At 41.5% G+C, this 22257-nt stretch overlaps 1 protein-coding gene across 2 annotated transcripts in view; it reads left to right on the forward strand.

Annotated features, from left to right (window-relative positions):
* The first annotated feature begins 16376 nt into the window (after positions 1 to 16376).
* The window catches only part of GALNT11 (polypeptide N-acetylgalactosaminyltransferase 11), a 46441-nt gene continuing 40560 nt past the window's right edge, over positions 16377 to 22257 (forward strand). Inside the window, exon 1 of one of the 2 annotated variants that reach the window (XM_066550935.1) lies at positions 16377 to 16404. The gene's annotated coding sequence lies outside the window, so the exon portion shown is untranslated. Of the gene's footprint in view, positions 16485 to 22257 lie in introns of both variants that reach the window. The other variant, XM_066550918.1, reaches the window with a different exon arrangement.

The following is a 22257-nucleotide window of genomic DNA, read 5'->3' on the forward strand; positions in this document are numbered from 1 at the left end:
GTCTTGAGGTTTAAAGTGTGTTCACCTGCAATTTGGGATGGGTCCACATGCTTTATGGGTTTGTTTTTCATTTTGTTGCATCAGAAAAAAATCTATATATAAACCTAGAAACCTGAGACCTGAGTTTCTTTTAGCTGTATGGACTTTAACCTAGCTGTACAACATAGGTACACATGCCATTAAAGTTTCTATCTCTTAACAGCTGTGAGGAAAACCCCAAAGATTTGATCAGTACAAACAGACAGATGTGCAAGGAAGCTGGAATAAGAATTCTAAGACCACTCTATTAGCTTAAATGCTTCCTAATGGCAATCTGAAGGACAACAGTGTTGAGAAAGTTATTCATTAACTTATTAATATGTTTATCAATTTTAATTTTTGCCATTACTGCATAAGAAAACAAAAACAGATCAAGACTTACATACAAATAGCAAAATCCCTGGCAGTTTTCTTACAAGCAGTTAGAAGGTGCCTCCTCCAAATCACTTAAGATCCCCCCTTTCCAGCGTACTGTGTGCTCACAGTTTTTATTGAAATCTGTGGGAGCAGGTCTGCTTATATCTCCTTGGCCCCTGTCTCCAGCATGGACACAATCCCACGTGGTTCCTTCGCATCCCTGACAGGAGTGGTCTGAGGCAAGGACAAAGAAGGCAATGGGCTCTTCCCTTGTGGGAATTTTGCCCAAGAGAAATCTCACAGGGGTTAAGTGCTGTGTTTTCTCATTTGTAAACCAGGACTTACAAGCCTTCCCTATTTCAAAGAGCTGTGGAATGATAAAGGGTTTAACACAGATAGACTGCAGTAATAACATAATATGCTACATATCCATGGAACATTCTCTGGGACCCTAACAGATTCAGACAAAAATGTTTTAAAAAGCCATAGCTGGAAAAGCAAAGCTGGCTTTTCCTTCTGTTCCGAGGCAGCTTTGGCAGGAGGAGCTGTACTGCAGAGAGTACACAATAATTTTTCTGGTTTAAAATGTAAAAAAAAGTAAGGACTGTGTTACAAGAGCATGGCACTATAAAAGGATGATCTAAGAAAGCCCACTGCATGTGGTTTACACAAATATCACTGAGCCCACAGTGTCTCCTGGCTCTGTTCAGGCTGCCTCCTGACAGGAGGACACCCATTATCTACCATCTGCAAACAGATAAGCATTTAATTCTAGGTGAATACTTTTGTCTCACTGAAGTCAGCAGAGCTCCCTGTGTACACATAAGGATGGTAATTTTAGTCTAGCTACAGCATTAGATTTCTGGATTCTGACTTTCAGAACTTCAATATGTTCAGCATATTACATGGCTCCAGCAGTGACCTGTAAAGCCAGGGACAGGCAGAAAGTGAATTTTATAATCAGGCCCTTAGCACCATATTGGACTGACCCTTCTGGTTTAAACTTTCCATGGCAGGGCAGTGTGCATGAGCACTGCTCTGAGGGAATTTCTTCTGTCTGCTTTTGCCAATAATTTTGGCTAGGGAAGGTTGTTGTGTAAAAAAAAAAAAAAAAAAAAAAAATTCCCAGTTTACCCTCTCACTTCCAAGCCTTCATTCCTAGAACACCCAGATTTAAAGGAACCTTTTGTGCAATACACAAAATAAAACAGCTGGCTGCCCACAAGGCCTCACCCAAGACAAAACAGTAACAGTCCTTCAGTTAATCTATCTTCCTGGCTCAGGCAGGCGCCAAGGAATCCAGAGCCTCCCAGACTTCTGGGAAGCAAGTAAATATCTTAAAATGCCATAGGTCAAACCATCAAATGCTGCTTCACTGCCCCTGATCTGTAGCTGTTGGGGAGCTGCTCACAGTTCCTGCTGATACTCTTGTGGCAGCACTAGCTGGCAGGATGCTGTTGCTGCCAGGAGTCTGCTGTTACTCTTACCACAGGAAAAATTAAATCACCTCCCACATTACATTCCAGAAAAGGCCAGGTAGCTGCAATTGCCCCTTTGTGAAAAAGGGTGGGAGAATAAAAAAAAAGGCAAATATGAATGTGTGTGTGTGTCCTTGGTGGAGGTTATTTTCCTTCTTTTTTTTTTTTTTTCCATTTAGGTGAATGTTTTTGGTGTGTTAGAAGCAGAAAAACAGCCTTGGGCTAATACGTGAAGATTAAAAGGTGAAGTTGATCACTATCAAAAATACTTTGTGACCTAAAATGAAGCTCTGAGTCATCATCACAATTGGCTAAAAGGAAATTGAAGAATTAAACTTCTTGAAAGCACACAGTCAGAGAATGCTTTGGGTTGTAGGAGGGGACCTTCAAAGTTTATCTAGCCCCAGCAACAAGCAGGGACATCTTCAACCAGACCAGGTTGCTCAGAGCCCAATCCAAGCTGACCTTGAATGTTTCCAGGGATGGGGCATCCACCACCTCTCTGGGCAGCCTGTGCCATACCTCACCACCCTCACTGTAAAACATTTCTTCCTTATACCTGTCACCATCACAGTGACTTTTTCAGACAGAGTACCCAAAACTGAAGTCCACTTATCTCTGATAGCTTAAATAGTTTTAACTTTGAACGGTCTGGCTTTCTCCATGGGGTGGAACACATGATTTGGTGGCAGGGTACCAGCAAGACTCTCCACATTTCTTTGTTGTTAATAGCTAAGACTCTTGGCATTTCAGCCCTGTGTTTCAGTTATGTGTATGGATCTCTACTACTAGAAAATCAGAAAATCTCACAAACTCCTTACCCCATCAGTCTTTATTTCCATTTCCTGTAAATAAAGAACATCTTCTTATTCCCACTGAAGAGCTGAGGAATGGAGGTACAGTGAAATGATTTGTGTATGACAGTCAGTGGTCTAAGAAGAAACTGAGCATAAATCTACAGAAATCATGGTTGCAGGCCAAACCAGATTTGAATCAAATCGAACTAAATTAAATTAAAGCTTTCTGTAGCACTCAGCAGGATGTTATTTATGCCTTGAAACAGCATATCTCCTTCCAGATCTTCCTGTCCAATTATTTAAAGGCTTGGTCCAAAAGAGATAACGAAGAGAATCTGACTGTCAAGAGATCTGCTGCCAGCTGCAGTCACCTGCAGGGACTGGGAAGTAAGACATGACTGATGATAGCATCAAGACTTTGGCTGAGATTGTTAAGCTTCATAAAGCTGTCATTGTTTGACAACTGATGTCTGTTCTGTCTGCATCATGATGGAACCAGCAATGATCCATCCCTTGGATTCCACCCAAGGAAAGGCCAAAGAGAAATACTGAAAACAAAGGAAATGGGCAGACCACTGTTGCCTGCCTCTGCCCCCAGCCACAGCCCACATGAGCTCAGTTTGTTGTTTTGGCAGGAGAGCAGGCACTGAATAAGCACGAAGAGCTGAAACTGGCAGAACAGTCAGAAAAGTATTTAGAGTTGTTTATGTATGAATGATTGCAGGGTGGGAAGGGCAGACTTATTTGGATAGATCAGGTAAAGCCCCGGGGGCAGCGCTGAAAACAGAGCCCATTGCAATCAGATGAGTAACATGATCCTGGACTGCTTTCTCCTTTCCCTCTGTGCACACTCCAAGTCGCAGTCAAGCTTTGCCTTGGAGTCCTTTTGAATGTTTCATTCACAGGTATTTGTTAAATCCTGCTGCAGCCCAGAGGATGCCTACCACTTTAATCCTCTATTAACAACTCAGATTTTTGGTGGTGTAGCCAAGGTTCGCTTGCTGACTCTCAGCCTCAAGAGGCCTTGGAATATTTGGATGGTGTATTTACCTTCCCCTGACTTCATTACAAGAGTGATACTTGGCACTTCTCTACTCCTCTAGAGGAGGCACAGGTCCATCACTGGTAGCATAAGTGTGACAACACCAGCCATGCTTAATTGCATTCAAACTCAGAATAGTAAACACAGAACCGTGCAAATGCAATGTTTGTTTTGCAGAGTTAGAACCTGACTGGGAAACTATTACTATTTGAAGTGTTCACCATTGCCTTTGTTGTGGGGATTATTCCTTTGGTAAACACAGCCACTGTGGGGCAGCAAGACACAAGCATTTAATGGAGTGTGCTTTGCCTCTCAGGCTCCCGACGACGCTGTAAGAGCTGTTACCCTCTGCCTGCAGACAAGTGGGACGATGTAAATGTTAACACCCTTTGCTGGAAGCACATTTCCCCCGTCAGCCTGACTTGGTGACTTGGGAATCATGATAGGTTTTGAATGCAATATTGAGATAAGGTAGCACCAAAACTGCTTTAAGTAGTTTATATGTCAATTCTGAGAGAAGATGTCAACAACTCATAGCTCAAGGACGTTTGAACTTCACTTGTGCACAGTGCCAAATGCTGTGTTCTCAGGAGGCTCACGCCTACATGCACACAGACAAGTTGCTATTTGCTTTTGCCATTTTCCCAGAGGAAGTGATGGTGCCAGACAAGTGTGAGCAGACCAAGCTCATACAGTGTGTCTGGCTGTGTGGTTTGTAACTCTGCAAGTGGAATGAGGAGCACTCCCACCACACTCTGGTCATTGCCCAGGGACACCGAAGGGTGACTCTAATCCAGGAGAGCATGAGATGCTCCTATGTACATCAAATCTCCAGACTCAGACACATAAGATCTTTCCAAATCTGAATCAGACTTTTATTGGAATTCTCACTGCTCTTCATTGCCCTGGAATCCTGGAGCATTTGCACTCAGCCTAAATGAAGATTTGGACCCCAGCTGAAGAAGAGGGATTGTAAGTGATGCAGCTTTGATAATGGGGAGATACTTGGACTATTGGAGCTCATAACTATCATTTAGAGACATAAGTCAACTAAAACAGTACAGAAGCTATTTTTTTCCAAGTTGGGTCTTGCCATCAAAATGAGGAGAAGGAGACTATTAAAACTGGTTTGGATAAAACACAGAAGATTCTATCTACCTACTTGCTAAAAACAGGAAATCAGACGTTATAATCACTCCTAGACTCCTATAGAGGATGAATTTTGAGCCAGATCTCTGACATAAAGTACCACCATGTTTACGTGTGCTGTGACAGCCTTTCTCATCTTCCATTTGAAAAAACAAGATTTTTCTGACTTTAAATATAGTCAATAATGATTATGAGCTTTATTTAATGCAAGTTGGTTACTGAGCAAGAAAACAATCAATTTTAATTTTCAGTTTATCTCTGTGGTACATAATGTAAGAATTTTCTAAACCTTTCTTTGCCCTTTAAACATAAATCACAAGGAATAAAACTTTTAGTTTAGTCAGAATTTGTGCTTCTTGATAAGCTCAAGCAGATTAAATAGATCCACTTAGTGAGCCTGGACATGAAGGGGAAAAGGAGGAAGAAAAAAAAATCTCAAACCTCACAATAATGGAAATTGTCTGCTTTGATTTTTTTCTGTAGGTGTCAAGATATGAGAAGTGGACACTGAAGTTATCCTTAGATAAGTCTCCTAGAGTAAGAGTTAACCATTCTAAGTTACATCAGTGTTACAGACTACATGATAAAGAGCCATGGGTTTAAGTGTACAAGTTTGAATGTCACAAACAGCCTGGACATGACACTACAGAGCTCTCTTCTCTCTTTGCAAAATCTGAGACAGAAAAGAAATCACTTGCCTCCTCAGTCAGAGCACCATGGATGTTAAAAATATCATTATGATTTCTTTTTCCCTTTTCTTCTCTATGGGACATTATCAGATACAGAGGTCTGAAGCTTCGTGTTGGGTTTTGTTTTGGTCAGGTCTAGAGGGTAAATACTTTTCCATGTTAAATATACACATATAAAACACTTGGAAAGAAAATTTTTGAAGCTTGTAGCTAAAATGTCTTTTAACACCAGTCTATTGATCCCGGATTGATTTTTGCCTTTATTGCTTTTATACATTCTCTATATTCTTTACACATATATTTGTAGCTCTGTAGCCTATTATTTATTTGTAGTTATCTGCAATACTTTTCCCTACCTCTTCCCTACCCTGACAGGCAGAAAGACAAAACACATTCCAGAGGCTCCAAGCCCCATGGGTCCAAGGCCCCTATCCTATCTTGGCTCTCTGGGAGCCAAGGTTGAAACGAGCTCTTTGAGACATATTTTCATAAAAAAAGTTCAGATCCTATCTGAAAGGGGGCTACAGAAGTTGTGGAACCAAAGAGGGGGAATTACTTTATCACTTATGCTTCTAATTGGTGATTCTTGTCAATTATGCTAATTTGCTAAATTTATAGAACTGTATTCACACTGTGTGGGGTGGGAACTTTTCAATATCTGCCCCTTGGAGGCCTCCAATAAAGACCAGCCTTTATAATACCTCCTATACTAATATTGTCTTGCAAGTGGCTTGCTTTATTTCTAGATCTTTAAGGCATCATGTTAATACTCCACACACATGGAAAGGATTTTTTTGTTTGTTTTTGACTACTATAAAAAGTATCAAAGCATTAAAAATTATTACATATTTGAAAGGAAGGATATATGTAATGCTGCTGATCACCAGCTTTTCCTCACTTTTTGAAAGGTAAAATAATTACAAAAAATTATGAGACTGAACCTAACTGGCTATTAAAACTGGTTTTAAATTCAATTTGAAATAGGTAAGTTTGAAATGCAATAGTCCTAGGAAGAAGCAGCCCCTTTATGACAACTTCCCAACACATTGATCACCAGATTGTACATCAAACACGTGCTGTAGTGAATTCCTGCCAAAGGAAGTGAAAATAAAGCTGACTGGGAGATAAAGTTACCTGAGTGTGTTCAGGCTGCTCAACAATTTACTTCCCCAGTGCACTGTTGTGGGGACCCACCTAGTGAAACCATGAAGAATTGCACCAGTCCAGAACATGAAAGAAAGGGAATATTGAGCCAAGGAGACAAATAACTGAACAATATAATTTAGTATATTGCAAGTGGTGAAACATGTGGCAAGACGAGAGAGACCACAAATTCCAGCCAACCTACAGTCACCATCTGGTATTGCTTTGTAACTCTCAGATAACTTGGTTTCAAAATCTGGTGCAGCAGAAGCTTGCATTTAGGAGAATGGATAATATATTTTGGTTTAACTCAAGCTGGTGCACTGCCAGACAACATATTTGGGACTTATGCTCAGCATTACCAGCCTGAGCACTAACAAAACCCAGAGTTGGTTTTTGTAAAATCAGAAGAATGGCTTTGTTAAAAAATACTAGAAGTTATTTCCCTCTGTCTCTTCACTTTATTTTTAATTTGAATCTGTAGGATGAGCCATCATTTTATGTATTTGTCAAATCTTTAAGGCTTTATTCCTGTGATCACAAGAACTGGAGGCTTTCATTACAATGAAAGCTGAAATTTTTATTTTCTTTCTTTTGGCAACAAAGGCTGTAAGAACACCACCAGGATTGTTTGGTTTACAACAGATTTTTATGCAATAAAGTGCTGAAATGAAATTTTTTTACAGGCAGTATCAATCTGTTCAAAGGGATTTTGCCTTCATTTCCTCAGTTCCCTGCCCTCACTTATTTAATCCACAAGAAAACCAAAGCTTTCATTAGCAAAAAATCTCCAAAATATGTAGACATATTTTGTGGCTGGCTCAACCACTGTCATTTTCTCCTAATGATACAAAATTACATACTCTTTTTTTTTTTTCCATCACAAGGGCATACAAAAAAGGATTGAGATTTGAATTAATTTAATTATGAAAATAGTTTATAATACTCTTTTTCTTCTTGAATGAAGCAACAAACACATTTTGTTTTGTCATCCTCCAAAAGAGAGTTGCAAATACTAAATTCCAGTTATAAACAGGTAATTTATAGTGCAGGAGCTCCTCCTCAAACTCTTAGAATCACCTGCTTTTGATTCTGCTCTTGTCTACACATATTTAGGTCCTTTTGGTTTATGTGACTTTATTTCTTGAAAAGTTCTGGATAATCGACACCACAGAACAACTTTCTAGTGTCTAGAACTGCCACTTAAGTTTGGAGAAGAGCCATCCATACCAATTTAGAGGCACCAGAATTCTAATTTCTCTTATCCCAATCACAGTTTTCTTCTCTCTCCCTTGACAACACTATTCCAAGAAAATCCTGACTTTTCTAAGTCCTCCACTTGAAATATTTCCACTTCTTTCTCTTTTTATCCTATTCAAGGTATTACTGCTACTCACTAGCATTTCTGTAACAAATGACACTTTACTTAAAATTGTACCCGAAATCCAGGGCTGCTGTAAGAGCATGTCCCAGTAGTGACTGCACCCCTCCCTGGGACACAGGGACTCTGCTCAGGGTTCTGGATTACACACAAACATCAAGGCCATACTTGATTTCTACCTTCCCAGCCACTGCTGTCCCTGAAAGCAAGGGCAGCAGGCACTGCTGTCAGAGCATTGGTTCTTGGGAGCAGTGATTTTTGACCCCACTAATAGGAACAGAAATCCTTCCTCTCTAAAGCTTTCCTCTTGGGCTTTTATTCTTCCCTTCCCCTCTGCTGAAATAGTTCCTTTTCTCCTGTCCCTTCCCAGCTTCTTCCTCTTCTTAGCAGCTCCAAACAAGTAGAATTTTCTAGGAAAGAAGAAGAAGGAAGAAGGCAGAGTGTATTGGGATTTGTGGTGAGAGGAATTCAGCCACATGGCTGCACAGGCAAGTTTGGGGAGGCCCATAACCCTCACATTGCTCTCTATCAAAGAGACATCACAGTGAAGAATGGAACTCCTTTCTCTGGGGCTCATCAAAGCCTCTCCAACCCTCCTTCCATCTACAGCATCCATAAAATGCTGCTGACCCCTTCCCCAGCTGGATCCCCATAACCACATAGCATCCTCTAACCTCTACTGGTGAAAATCTTACCTGAGTAGCTTACAGCTAATGCTTCCTATTGGAAATGGCAGCTGCTAAATGGCATTGCTACCAATCCCTCTTCTGCAGCTTCCTGTGCCTTTTACACTTCCTCATCCTCTGTCAATTCTTCAGGTGTTCTGTCCTGGTGTTTTCTCCTGCTCTGACCACGTACAAAGTCTCAGCAGAAATACACCAGGGGGCATCTCACAGCTCACACAGAATTCTCCTGCTATTAACATGCTATTCCCTAGAATAGCACAATGTCTATTCAGGATAAATCTCTGTGGGATTTATCTTCCAACTTCACCATTTTCCTTAGGCAGTTCACTTCTTTCAGAGCTTGGCATTTTCAGATAGTGAAATAATGGTTTCTTCCAGTCATTCATTTAATTTAATAGGCCCCAAATTTGCCTTGAGGGTTTTAATCATACCAGTCTTGTTCATGCTAAAATAAGGAGTAAATGTACATGTAACTGCACAGCTCTTGGGTACTGTATAAACCAATTAGAACACTTATTTTTGTTTTCATCATTTATTGAAATCAAGTCTATGACACTTCTAAAACTTGCATTTTAGAAATACTGGTTTTTACAGCCTACTTGAACATATTTCTCTGGTAAACCACAAGTTGGTGGTGGAACAAAGAATAGTACCTTGCTGATGGGGACTTTTTTTCTTGTTTTGCTTTCAGGCTGCCAGGGAATTCTGAGAGAAGTTAGGCATCCCTGCTTGTAGTGATATTTAATTGCCCAACAAGAAACTGTGTTTGGCTGCAAGTGGTTCTAATCTAAACAGATAAAGTAGGGCACAGATTGTGGGACTAAGAATTTTATCAACATACTGTATGTAAAAAATGAAGACATCAAGCAATAAATCCAGATTTATGGAGAGAGTGCCTCAAGGGACAGTCATGTCTCCTAATTCTTGTCCTCCTAGCTATAAGAATATAATTTCCTCTGCAGTTTTTCACATGTGCATAAGGTAGGAACCACAAATACTCCTGAATTTCACATATTCTTTGAAAAAACAATACAAAGATGAGGAAATGTTTTACTGCAAACATGTCAGGCCTCTGCAAAAGAAGAATAATTTAAAGTACAAGTTTGTAAATCACTGTCTGATTGTTCATGAAAGTTTTCAAGTTGCAAAATTTTTTTAGGATGTGTTATTAAAACAGACAAAAAATAGACAAATTGGAGGGGGGAATAGAAGAAAAAGAAAACGGGTACCACTGTAATTGAAACTGCTACAGAGAAGTAGGAATTACACCCAGTTAGTGTGAATCAGAATAATTTTATAAATTTTATAAAACCAATGGGAAAAATAGATCTAAAATGGAGCTATGAATATTACTGGATAACCACCCTTTCCTTGTTACACATACATATTTATGCATTTCTCAGTTCTAGGAAAGTGAAAGCCCATTCCTAAGAACGCAGAAAAAAACTCAGAAAAAGGAAAAAGGCTCAGCATCCTGTTGTACAACAGATTTGGGGCTACAGGCTGAGATATCTTTTGATGAAAGATTATACCTGCTATGAGAAAAAACTACCAAAAAAAACCCCTGTATAATAGAAATGCCACAATTCAGGCTTGGAGTCTTAGTGTCAGTCTGAACTCTATCTAACCTCAGTTTATGTGACAAAACTGTTCAGGAAGTCTGAATATTTCTCAGATACTTACCTATGAAAATGACATTTTAGAAGTTTTCATCAAAACAGGAAGACAGGGTGATGCAACAGAAAAAGCACTGAAGGACTCACTTCTATTTTTTTGTCTGCCACTGCTTTGTTGGATGACCTGGAACAAACGACTTCAACTTTCTGTGCTTAACTTCCACATCTGTAAAAAGAAGATAATGAGACTGAACTCCTCTGCAAATAAACTTTCTTCCTTTTCTTATCAGGGAGTTGAAACAACGACGGAAGGAAACTCTTGGTAGAGTTGTAATATAGTTCACTGGTAAAAAGACAATTCAATTATGAGATTTCTTGGGTTTATGGGATTGTTTTCATTCTCAAACTTTGCAAAACAGTCCAAAGTGGAAAAGAAATCAGCCCAGGCTGGCCCAGACTCCAGAGCCTGTGAAGTGGTCTGAGCACAGTTGAGCAACACTGGACAGAATGTTTAGCCAATTACCTCCCTCCACTGATTCCAAGGGAAGTTTTATTTCAGTAAAAAGAAATTCTAGAAAATGTAGCATCTCACTCAAAGATCTTAAGAGTGAGAACTTCTGAACATGAAAACCAGATGGAATTTAGTCAGCAACACCTCAAAAATAAAATACAACTTTTCCACAGTTCTGGAGAGACTCTACAGAAGAACTTAAACATGCTAAGTGCAGAAAAATAATACAGCCTGGGCTGGAAAATGAAGGACAAAAATTTGAAGGGAATTGAAGAGAGCATGACAATGTTACTCTGTATGCTCAGTACTGCAATCCTTGCTAAGACAAAACAACTCTCAGCAAGATCCTGAGATCTGCGAATTCTCCCAGGCACAGTATGTCACACAACTGGCGCCTTCCTCATATTCCTGCAGATTTTAGGGCCACATCACACATGCTCATCCTTCCAGCTTACTACTTGTTTCCTGCTTCATTAGGATGGGTTAATATATTTAGCTGGTTTTTAGATCTTATTTGTGTATGGGAAAAGGGAGAGAATCTGTTTATTGTAATATATTTGGTTTGCTGTCATCTCTGTCTGAGCAGGATATTTGAGAGTACAATGTTCTCCTGACACCAGCAATGCTAGAAGGTATTTATTATTTTTTTATTATTTATTAGTATTTGTTGCACCATCAAAGCATTCTGTCAATAAATACCAAACGTGCAGGAGCACAGCTGGTGCCCAATGAAGTTTGAAAAAAAAGCTTCATAGCTTGCTGTAGGATGTCCAAGAAAGAAACTCTTGAGCTTGCTAACTTGTTTTGTTAGAAATTTCACCAGCCCCAGAGGACAGCATTAGTGCTAAAAGTTTTTGTGTTACCAACAAGGAAATGTAAATAATTTGAAGCATGAGAGACTGAGGAAAAAACCGATTCAGCATTCCAAAACTCATTTAATTATCATCTGGCTTTTCTAGTTATCTTTCTTTTTGATTTCTTTGCCCTGAATCTTAGCCTAAATTCTTCTAAGACACGTTGTGCTACTCTAACCGGACCTAACTGGTCTGATTCACAGATGACAGCATGCAAAGCCTGTCATCAACCAAATTCATTTTGATTTCCCTTTGTGGAAATAAAAAATAAAATCCCTTTCAGCTACAGGATTGAATGGCTTAAGAACAGGCCATTCTGGGTGTCAGCAGCAGTACCTGTGGCTGCCCCAGAACTCTTGGCCATTGGGTATCTTCCAGGCTGAGGGAGTCATGTAACTGAGTTCCAAGTGTCACTCCACATCCATGCACCATGATACAACACACTGTCACTAATCCTTTACATAAGCCTCATTACCAACAGATCTGAGTATTTTAGGATGGCTCTTCATACATAATCTCTTGGATTCTTCCCCTAAATCAATACTTGCTGAATTAACTCTGGTCTGACTAGCTAAGGAAACTTCAGGAAACAGCATGAAAAGCTAAGGAATATTCCCTCTGTACAGCCTGGCAGAACCTACAAGTTCTGACACCTAGACTGAAGTGTCCCCGTGCCAATGTCTTCATCTGCATGCAAATTCCTCCTCTAGTCGATGCAGAACTACTCAGTACAGCTGATGGAGGAAGGAGCCATTGAGCTGTTCAGAATACACTGATCTCTCTGCCTTGAGGTGGTCTGAACAGCTTGCTGTGCCTCCATGAGCAGGGTTCAGCTTGCCAACCATCTGTGCTCAGTGACAACTGTGCTGGACTGAGATATCAACAACTTCCATGTGAGATTTCAGCCAGAAAAGGATTTTTTAGGATACCTGCTGCTTCTTGGAGCAGGAGGCCAGGTGGAAAACTCCTCAGTGCCTAAACTGGCACTCTGTGCCTGCATTTATGTAACTAAATCCCGCATTAATTCTCTGCTGAGTATAAGGGGAGCTTAGACATCTGGTTCACATGGAGACACCTACACATGGAAAACCAAATTTAGGCGCCTTAATCTGCTGGCTGAATCCACCCCTTTACTTGGAGATTTCCTCAGCTGGCAGCTGCATTAACATTATGCTTAAGAGGCTTCAGTGGACATTTTTCTCATTTCCATTTCTAATCCACTCATGAGAACATTTATACTTTTGGCCTCTCCGCTACACTTGCAGCAATTTACAACTGTAATTCTAGAGAAAATATACTCTCTTTTATTTATTTTAAATTTATTGCCTGGAAATTCCACTCAGGACATCTAAATCTTATGCTGTAAGAAACACAGAATTGACTTTTTCTCTTACAACAGATTTTTTGGCCACTATCACATTCACATTCCTTCATGGTCTTTTTCCAAATTAAACCATTCAGGTGTATTCAAACACCTTTTTTTTTTTTTTTTTAGGAAGCAATTCCAATCAGTTCAGTGCTGTTCAAGGTACAAAGGTACCTTTTTTGGTGCTTTAGGGAGAATTCCACACAATATTTAAGATGTGCAAGCATTTTTGATGGTACAAATCCTCCCATCTTGTTCTATATTCTGGTTTTCATGTACTGAACATCCTTCTTTGCCTTTACAATTGCTCCAAAGCACAGAATTGATGCCTTCAACAGATGAGCCACAAGAGCTCCATAGATTCTTTCCTGAGTGCTCCTAATAAATTTAAGGGTACGTGGGATGACTTTGTTCTACAGGCTTTTCCTTGGTGGTGGATAAGAATCTCTCCTATTCAGACAGTTGTTTTTGCAAAGCTATTTAGAATATAATCCCTTTGAGATCTCCACCCACTGTCAGATTTGATACATATAGCCCAAGATTTCAGAAGTACTTGAGAAGGGACAGCAGAACAGATAAACCCATATACATGTTCTGAGTTGTCATTTGACCTCCTTCCCTGGGGAAAGCAGGCAAAAAACCCACATCAAGTGGTCTTCAGCAAAAGTAACAATGGGAAAGAAGAGGTTTGAGAGCAACCAGACAAATGTCCTGCTTCCTCAAACACTCCAAGTAAACTCTCTAGCACTTGCAAGGGCTTTTCTATGCCACTCAAAACCAGAATCACTTAGAAACTCTGCTAGGGGATGTGCAGACTGACTTCAGTCATAGACAGCCTGTAGGCAAACAATTGTCACAGGAAACCACTGAAACAAATGCAAGTCCTCCCAATTATTGAAAGAATACCTGGAGTTTCCTCCAGTCTTCTCTATCACAGCTGGTCAACAAGCACTACACATCAGCTGGAGAAATTTGTTCTGAACAATTTGGATTTGGAAAAACAATACACATTAATTCTGTTTGGTTTTGGGGACATTTGCCTCCTTTTTCATGAAGTAGATGGGTCAATCTAAAAAAGAGACAGGATTTAAAGAATATCTTTTGTAGCTCATTGTCCTTTTCTCTTGTGTAATTTCTGTGTCCAAGACATGTCAACAACAGAAATGAAATTTCAGAGCTTGAGTACATATGGAACCCAAATTTTGACCCCAACCCACATTGACACAGGATTGCTTTGGGTTATGGCTTCTTGCCAGGACTGTTATAAGGGTTCTTGCCTCTTGCTGTGAACAAATAGGAAGTGGGTCAATTAGTTAACACTAAGGAATTATCACAGATCTTATTAAGCAATTGGGCTGGACAGATTATCATTATCAGGAATTTTGAGAAATAAAACACATCTCAAAGACCTTACAGTAAATGACACTAAGAAGTATAGGTTTATTAATTCTGTTAATAAAATGATAATCCAAGCACCAGGGAACTTCTTATCAATTAAAAAAGATTAAATAGCTGGAATTACAAAGTGGGCAACAACTGGCCAGATGAGGACTTCCAGGATAATGGTTCTGCAGAAAACAGATATCATATATGCTGAGGTTGCTTTTACCTAAAAGAGCTTAACACACACTTGGGCTAAATTATTATGAGAGAGAGATCAAAGCTGCATGTTAGCCATTATGAAGCTGGAATTCTGAAAAGCTGTCTGATAGGGGGCTGACTGTGTGGCTATCTCATTTAACTGCACCTTGCTTTCATCCTGATCCCTGCTGTCTCCTTGCCATCCACCTACTAACCCCTCCACAGGCTGTAACTCCCTTTTCTCTCACTGCAGCTTCTGATTATGGATTGCCTTTTTGCCCTCTGCACTCTAATGCTGCAGCTACAGCTCTTTGACAGGTTCTGGGTTCTGCTCTATTTTTGTTATTATAAAGCACCTTGCCATAATCTCTGGATATTGGGGGCAATATCCACCAAAGAATGGGCTTGGATATGTCAACCCAGTTTAATTTCCACTTCAATAAAAGAAAACCTGCCATCTTCAAAGTGTCACTCAGGAGCTCAAATTCTGTAATCCGGGTATTTATAAAATAAGCTCCCAGTCCTGACTATGCTGTGCAAATCTGACATCAAGCTTGTTCTTAAACCTCACCAGGGTTTACAAACCCAACATGCCTTCCAGTTTCACCCCTTTGCCTGGAGAAACAACACCTGCCAAATCAGTCCTGCATGAAGATGGATCTGTGGTGTGGTGGGTTTAGCAAGTGGTTTGACCCTTTATTCTGAATATCAAAGATCTGAGGTTTCAGCATGACTCCCCACCTGTGGGACACAAATCTTGTCACTGTGGAAGCACATTAACTGCCAATCTCAGGTTATTTCAGGGTAGTTGTGGTAGATTTTAACATTCCCCACAGCAACTCAACCTATAGGCTGAGGGATCCAGATATCCTCCATCACAAGCCTTTTTTCCCCCCTTCAAAGCCCCTGGACAAGTACAGGGCCTGGAGTATCTCTTTCATAAGGGGAGATTGCAGGAGCTGGCCCTGCTCAGACTAAACACTGAGAAGGGATCTCATTAAAACATAGAAGCATCTCTGAGCTGGGTGCCAAGAGGACGGTGCTGGACTCTTTTTGGGGGTGCCCAACAACAGGACGAGGAGCAATGGCCATAAACTAAAACACAAGAAGTTTCACTTCAAGATTAGCAAGACTTTCTTTACACTGAGGGTGGCAGAGCACTGGAACGGCTGCCCAGGGAGGTTATGCATCTGCCCTCACTGGATCCAAACCCACCTGGATACATTCCTGTGACACCTGCTCCATGTGAACCCGCCTTGGCAAGCTTGGGCTGGATAGGACCCAAACAATTCTGTGACTCTGTACTTCCATGGGGCCATTTAAGGCCGAAAAGACCGAAACAAATACTTCGAGGGGCTGGAAAAGGCTTTAATCATTACAGAGACCGCACAAACCCGGTGGGATGAGCAGAAACATTCACAGCAAATCTGAGGGGAGGAAAGGAGTGAAAGCCGCACATCCACAGCCCTGCACTCCCCATTCCCCTCACAGCTCGGCAAAAGGGACGCGGGACACACCGCACAGCCCTTCGGCTCTATCCCTCCGGGCTCGCCATGTTCCCCTGCCGCCCCAGCCCTGCCTGTCATGGCGGCGGCGGAGGAGGAGGAGGAAGAGGAGGAGAATGGGGAGGAGAAGGAGGAGGAGGCAGCGGTCACATGGCGCCAGCGCCGCCACAGCGGGCGCGGGGCGGGCGAAGGGGCGATGCCACCGCCGCGGTGAGTGCGGGGCGGTGCGGGACACGGGCCGCGGTGGCGGCGTGAGAGGAGGCGGCCCCGGCGGGGGAAGCGGCGCCGGGGTGAGGGGCAGCCTGGGGGGGGCGGGTCGGGGTCAGCGGCGGCATCGGGCTCTCTGTGCACGGTGGTGCTCGGTCGTAGATTGGACTCGATGATCTCGGAGGTCTTTCCCAGCCGAATGGATTGTGTGATTCTGTTTTCCCGCCTGCCCTGAGGCAGCGGTTCCTGAGCCCCAGAGGCTGGTGCGGTGCGGGGCTGCCTTGGGTGAGGTGACAGCGGGAGCCTGACCCGGCCCTTGCTGGGGGCTCCTGGTTTACCCTGACCCCGGAGGGAGACCGAGGGGCTGCGGCGGGGTGTGCTACACAGGATGGGAGATAACGTAATTTCTGTTTCTTTTACTCTTTAAATGCATGTGAGGGAGCAGCAGCAGCCCGCCTGCAGGTAGATTGAAACTCTGCAAATCTGACCCGAAATGTGAGGATCGCTACGTGTTGGTGTTGCTGGCGCTGCTCCGTTCATTGATTCGTTTGTAGGGCGAGGTCAGGCATTGCTTTTTGGAGCGCTGTGTGACCTCGTGAAGTATTAAAGCTTTCTTTCCTTTGTGACTGGGAAATTTATTTTGAAACCGTTTCTTCCTTCTCCCCCCGTCCTCCGCTCCCCCCTTGTTCTTCAGTATATACTTATATGCAACACTGAGGCTTCTCTCTTCCTTCTTGCAAATATGTGTTATTCTTCGTGGCTGGTCTCCAGCTCTTTAGTCAGTTCATTATTGCCATGTGGTATTTTTATTTTTTTGTCTGTATGTTAAAGCTTGTAAGGAAAGCTGTAGCAGAACATGCTGGAGCAAATGGACTGTCTCAAAGTTACCTGCAAGGCAGGATAAAAGTTCTCTGGTCCCTTGCTTGCAAGAAAACAGATGGATCTGAATAAGCCACTCAAAGTCCCGTGCTGCTTGTAGTGGGGGGCTTAGCAGGTCAGAATTCCCTGCTGTAATGCGGTACTGGAAGCAAACATTGTGTTTAGAATCCACCTTTCCAGACAGCTGTTTCACCTTTGATCACTTTGTCACAGGTGTTAGCCTTAAAACTGCTGTTGAAAGTAATTAGAACACTGATGCTCTCTATTACAGCATCTCTGCCAAGCTGTATCCTGAGTTGTTTTTAATATCAGTTGCAGGGCAGCTGCAGTAGACCCTACAGGACTTGAATTATGTAATTAAATTGCAGCCCCTACTCTTCCGAAGAAAAAAAATAATATCTCATGCCCTGGCTTAGTTGCTGTTCTGTAAACAATCAGTGTTTTCTCCATTTGGTCCAGAGTATTTGGAGCATTGCTTTCTGTGAAAGGGAAGGGTGAAATCTCTCAGTGCCAGCACGGTAATTGTGCAGGTAGGCAGGGTTGTTAGCACTCTGCTAACAGGCTGTTTTTCCCTGGAAAATGTATTTCAACATAAGATCAAATCCCTTCTTTCCTTAGAAAGAGTAGTCTGGTAGTCTGCAAGTTACATTAAGTATTCTTGCATGCTTTATGAGCTAGGATCTGCTTGGTTTTTTTTTTTTTTTTTTCCTTTCCTATGGATGTCATCTTAATAGGAAACTATTCCTGGGTATCTCTGATTAGCTTAAGCTGATCCAAATGCAGATTGTGCCCAGGAAAGGATGGTACCAATCTCTTCCTGCCAGTATGTTTCTGCCATGCTACCCCATAGAGAACCTCCAAATATGTGAAATAGTCCAGCTGGGATTCCTAGGCCTCATTTTAGAACAGTGTAAATGTTCAGGTGGTTCCAGATAAGAGGCTTTTGATTAACAAGCAATTGGCCTCCCCTGGTAGAACTGTCTCTGAAGAACTGCATGCCTTCTGTATAAGCTTTTCCTCATCTCTGGGTAAGATAAGCTCCTGCAGAGTTTTAGGAGCTCTTCTGCAGCAGGGAAGGAAAGAAATAACAGTGCAGCTCTAATGAGCCTTCGTCTCCCAGCCTCAGATGAGGATGCCAGCGGGGGAAGTGGCATTTGTTCTGCTGGAAGAGAGTCTGCAGATTTCAGGGCTTGTGGCCTGGCTTCTACTATCTAATCACATTCTCAGAGGATACAAATCAATACTGCATTATGCACAGGAGAAGCACTGGATAGGGTTTCTGAAAGGCTTCTGTGTGACTGTAGTTTATGAGGATGGGTGAGTCTGATCATTTTCATAGTGATGTAAAATAACAATAGGTGTGATTGAAGAACTTTAGGTGGCAGAAAGCCTGGAAACAGCAGGGCAAGGGGAATAAAGAGAAGTTATTGGTATTTTGAAAATTTATCTACAGGAAATAGGCTTCCTCACAATAAGTGATGGAAACCTCAAGTTTTTACTGGTAGGTATAAGGTGTGCATGTGGTGTGGGTCACATGGATGAGGTTAGAAGTGTCTGAGTAGGTAGTAAAAGTAGGATTTGGGATTTTCCAGTGAGAAAGAACAAGGTACTGTGGGGTGACAAGAACAGAGGCAGGATGGTTCTTTGGTTCCATTCCTTGGCAGTCCTGTAGAATGGTTGCAATCAGAGCAGCCAGCAGGCTGAGTTTGGCACTGTAGCAGCTGTGTGTTGATAACTTGAAGTGGAGAAGTAAAGTGAGACTTCCACTGAAAGGAAAATGTAAAACTTCCAAGATTACAATCATTCCTTTCTCTGACTGTTGTTTGTCAACTTCCTAAAAAGTTGCATCTGCCTGGTAGGTGATACTGCAGCTAAAGGTATCCCCAAAATCAAGCAATTCCTTTGGTACCATTCATTTTGGAGAGATACTGCTTGCTGTTACAGAGTAAAAGTATGTTCTTGTATTTCAAGTGCAGAAATGAATTTGATTTTTCCTTCTCAAGAAGCATTACAGAGGTGAAGTCTGTTTGAATCCCTGCTACAGTATGGGAGGAAGATAAACTGTCTTCTTATCAAGGGTTTCTTTTCAAAACATGTGGTGGTTTATGGAGATGGAAGCATCTGCTGGTGCAGCTCCTGTGTTAATGTATGAAGTAGTGTCAGAGGTGAGGTCTGGGCTGTTCAAGCAGGGTTTTGCAGCAGGAGTGGAAGCATTTGTTCAGCTCTCTTTGTGGAAGAGTTGTATGCATCCTTCAGCCATGTTCTAGCATGTTTCTCATGTGAGTCAGCACTGTAAGAATTAGTGTAAATGTTCTGTTTGAAAACTCTGTAAAAACTAGAAATACACTGCAGCAGAAAAGGTAGAAAATTAGGAAGCTGATTGTACTGTTTCATTCAAAAATTGACTTCAGGCATACTAAATTTCTGATATTTTGGTGTAGAAACTTCTGAGCTTATTCCCTGAAATGTGAAAATATATTAAATCTGTAGATTAAATACCTGATGGTGTTACTGAAATGTGGAGCATGGATTAAAGTTTCTGTAAGCATGTGTTGTTTTATGTGCTGTATCTCAGCCCTTTCCTGTGCAGTCTGGCTTGGCAGCCTGATCCTTTGCATGTTTGCAAGTGGAACACAGTGCTCAGGGCTGAATCAGCTTTTCCACTGCTGATAGGGATTAGAGACCCCTGAGGTAGGATTTGCTGCTGCCTGCTCTGTGCTTTAGAGGGTGAACAAGAAGAAGTTGTGCAGGCCAGGGAGGAGTCCAGAGCTGCTCCCCCACAGTGCTCACAGGTCTTTGATGTCTTTGTGGCTCCAAGTTCAGCTGGGAGCAGGTGAGCCCTTGTGGTTTTCTGTCTCATGGCAGTAGTGGCATTGCAAGTTCTGTGTTTCTGAAGCTGGCTGTGACTGACAAGTTCTACCTTACCAGCTCTTCTACAGAGACTGTTCACATTTGTGCTCCAGCCTCTCTTGCCATGGAGCAGACAAAAGCAATTCCTCTTGCTGCTCAAGGAGGAAGGAATATGTGCATGAGTAGTTGTCTGGGGGGCAACTGCCTGCCTGCAATAACTTCCTGTCATTCCCAAGACTTCAGCTACAGAGACACTGCACCATTTAAGAAGTCAGATTTTAAGTTGACAGGCTAAGCTAATAAACTTGCAGAGGCATGCTGAAAGGAAGGTACCTCAGTGAAGGGTTGCTATGTGCCAGACTGATTTAAGCAAATACTTGATGAATGTTAGAGGCATGTTCATGGAGGTCCTTTTAGTTTGTGTAAAACCATCCAAATGTTGCTTGGCTAAATGACACAGATTTTCTTGTGCAGACAAGAATTAAATTGGATGCTTTAAACCTTGAAGATGGCCTTAATTAAAACACAGATACTTTTCCAGGAAGCAGAAAGTATCTTGTTTTGATTCAAAACCCCTTATGAATCAATCTTTGTAGGTATTTTGACTATTTTGCCAGTACCTCAAGCATAACATCAAGAACAAAGAGTCCCACTGTCTCTATTGATATATCTCATATTTGTTCTTGAATATGTTTTCTGGAAGTATTTCCTTTAGTTTTCCATTTCCTGAAATACCTTAATTTTGTCAGTTAGCAGGAATCTCTTATCTCTGGTGTCAGCAGATGTTGAGACTCATCACCTATAAACCAGGAGATGGCCAAGTTGTGGATTGCACATTAACCTTCTGTGCAAGCAGACTGTTGGGAGGCATGGCTCCTACTGAAGTAGGAAAATGTATTTTTGATCTGCTATTCATTTTGTTGCAACATCCATGATTTCAACATCAAAATCCTGAGTATTTTTTCCTGTTAGAAACATTGGCAATAGATAAGTAGAAGAAAAGTGACCAAGAGGGGATGGAAAAGGAGTGGTCCACAACTCTTTCCTCAAAGGGATTTCTTGTGAGAAGGAAAGACTGAGTCTGTAAGATCACAGAGAAGGGATGAAAGACCAAGAAAATTAATTTTTGGCATAACTTGTAGAAGTTTGCTGTCCTTACACGCAATGCACAATCTGTTTCTTCTAGTGACTTGCTTTAATCCAACAATTAAGGTATTTTCCTTAATGCATGAGGAGAGAGCTGAGACATTGAGTTGCTGAGAATCTCAGCAAAATCCTGAGCAGAGCAAACACTTCAACCAGAGTGTTTCTTGGCTTGGTCTGGTACCTGTCCTGGTGCAGTCAGTGAGTTGAAGACAGAACACAAAGTAGGTTTATATCCTTAGGATTCCTCTCTTTTATTAATGTCTAGAGACATAGAGAGAAACCTGTGTGCAGAAAATACTTTAAACTTTTGATGAGAAAATGAATCCAAAGCAAGAAGATTGCAAGGTCTTGGTTTATCTCAGAATTTCTTACTGGGGAAAAATGAAAGTTCCAAATGGCATGGCTACTGTGGTCTGTGTGCTAAAGTTTGGAGCGAAAAACTCCAAGTGATGTTTGTTTCTGGACATGAGAAATGCAGATGGACATTAATTTCAACTCATGCTTTTAGTAGATTTTAGCTTCTGCTTTTTTTTAAACAATGGCCATTCCCATGAGAAAACACAGAACATGGTACATTGAGGAAATCACTAAGATAGTGCTATCCTTAACAGCATGGAGAAGTGTAACAGGGTTCAGAACTCTGAGCAGTTTAGCATGAGTTAAATATTTTCCTATTAGAGGCGATCTAGGGATTTAAACTGTAACTTGTTTTAACCTCACATCTAATTCTGGGGCTACATTTCATCTATTGTTTCTATTTTGTTTGTTTGTGTTTAGTTTTTGTTGTTTGGGTTTTTTACACAAATAAATCCTTTTGCTTATATCGCTTACTCGGCTCCATAAAGATATTTGATTCTGAATTTTGAACCAAGTATTTTTGTGTAAATTTCTGCCTATTGAAAAGGAAAACCATGCAGAAATCGAAATGAAGTAGACTTGTATGATTTGTGGGGAGTAGGCACGAAGGTCTAGGAATTCTGT

This window comes from Molothrus aeneus, chromosome 1 (genome assembly GCF_037042795.1).
Source record: "Molothrus aeneus isolate 106 chromosome 1, BPBGC_Maene_1.0, whole genome shotgun sequence".
NCBI classification, from domain to species: domain Eukaryota; kingdom Metazoa; phylum Chordata; class Aves; order Passeriformes; family Icteridae; genus Molothrus; species Molothrus aeneus.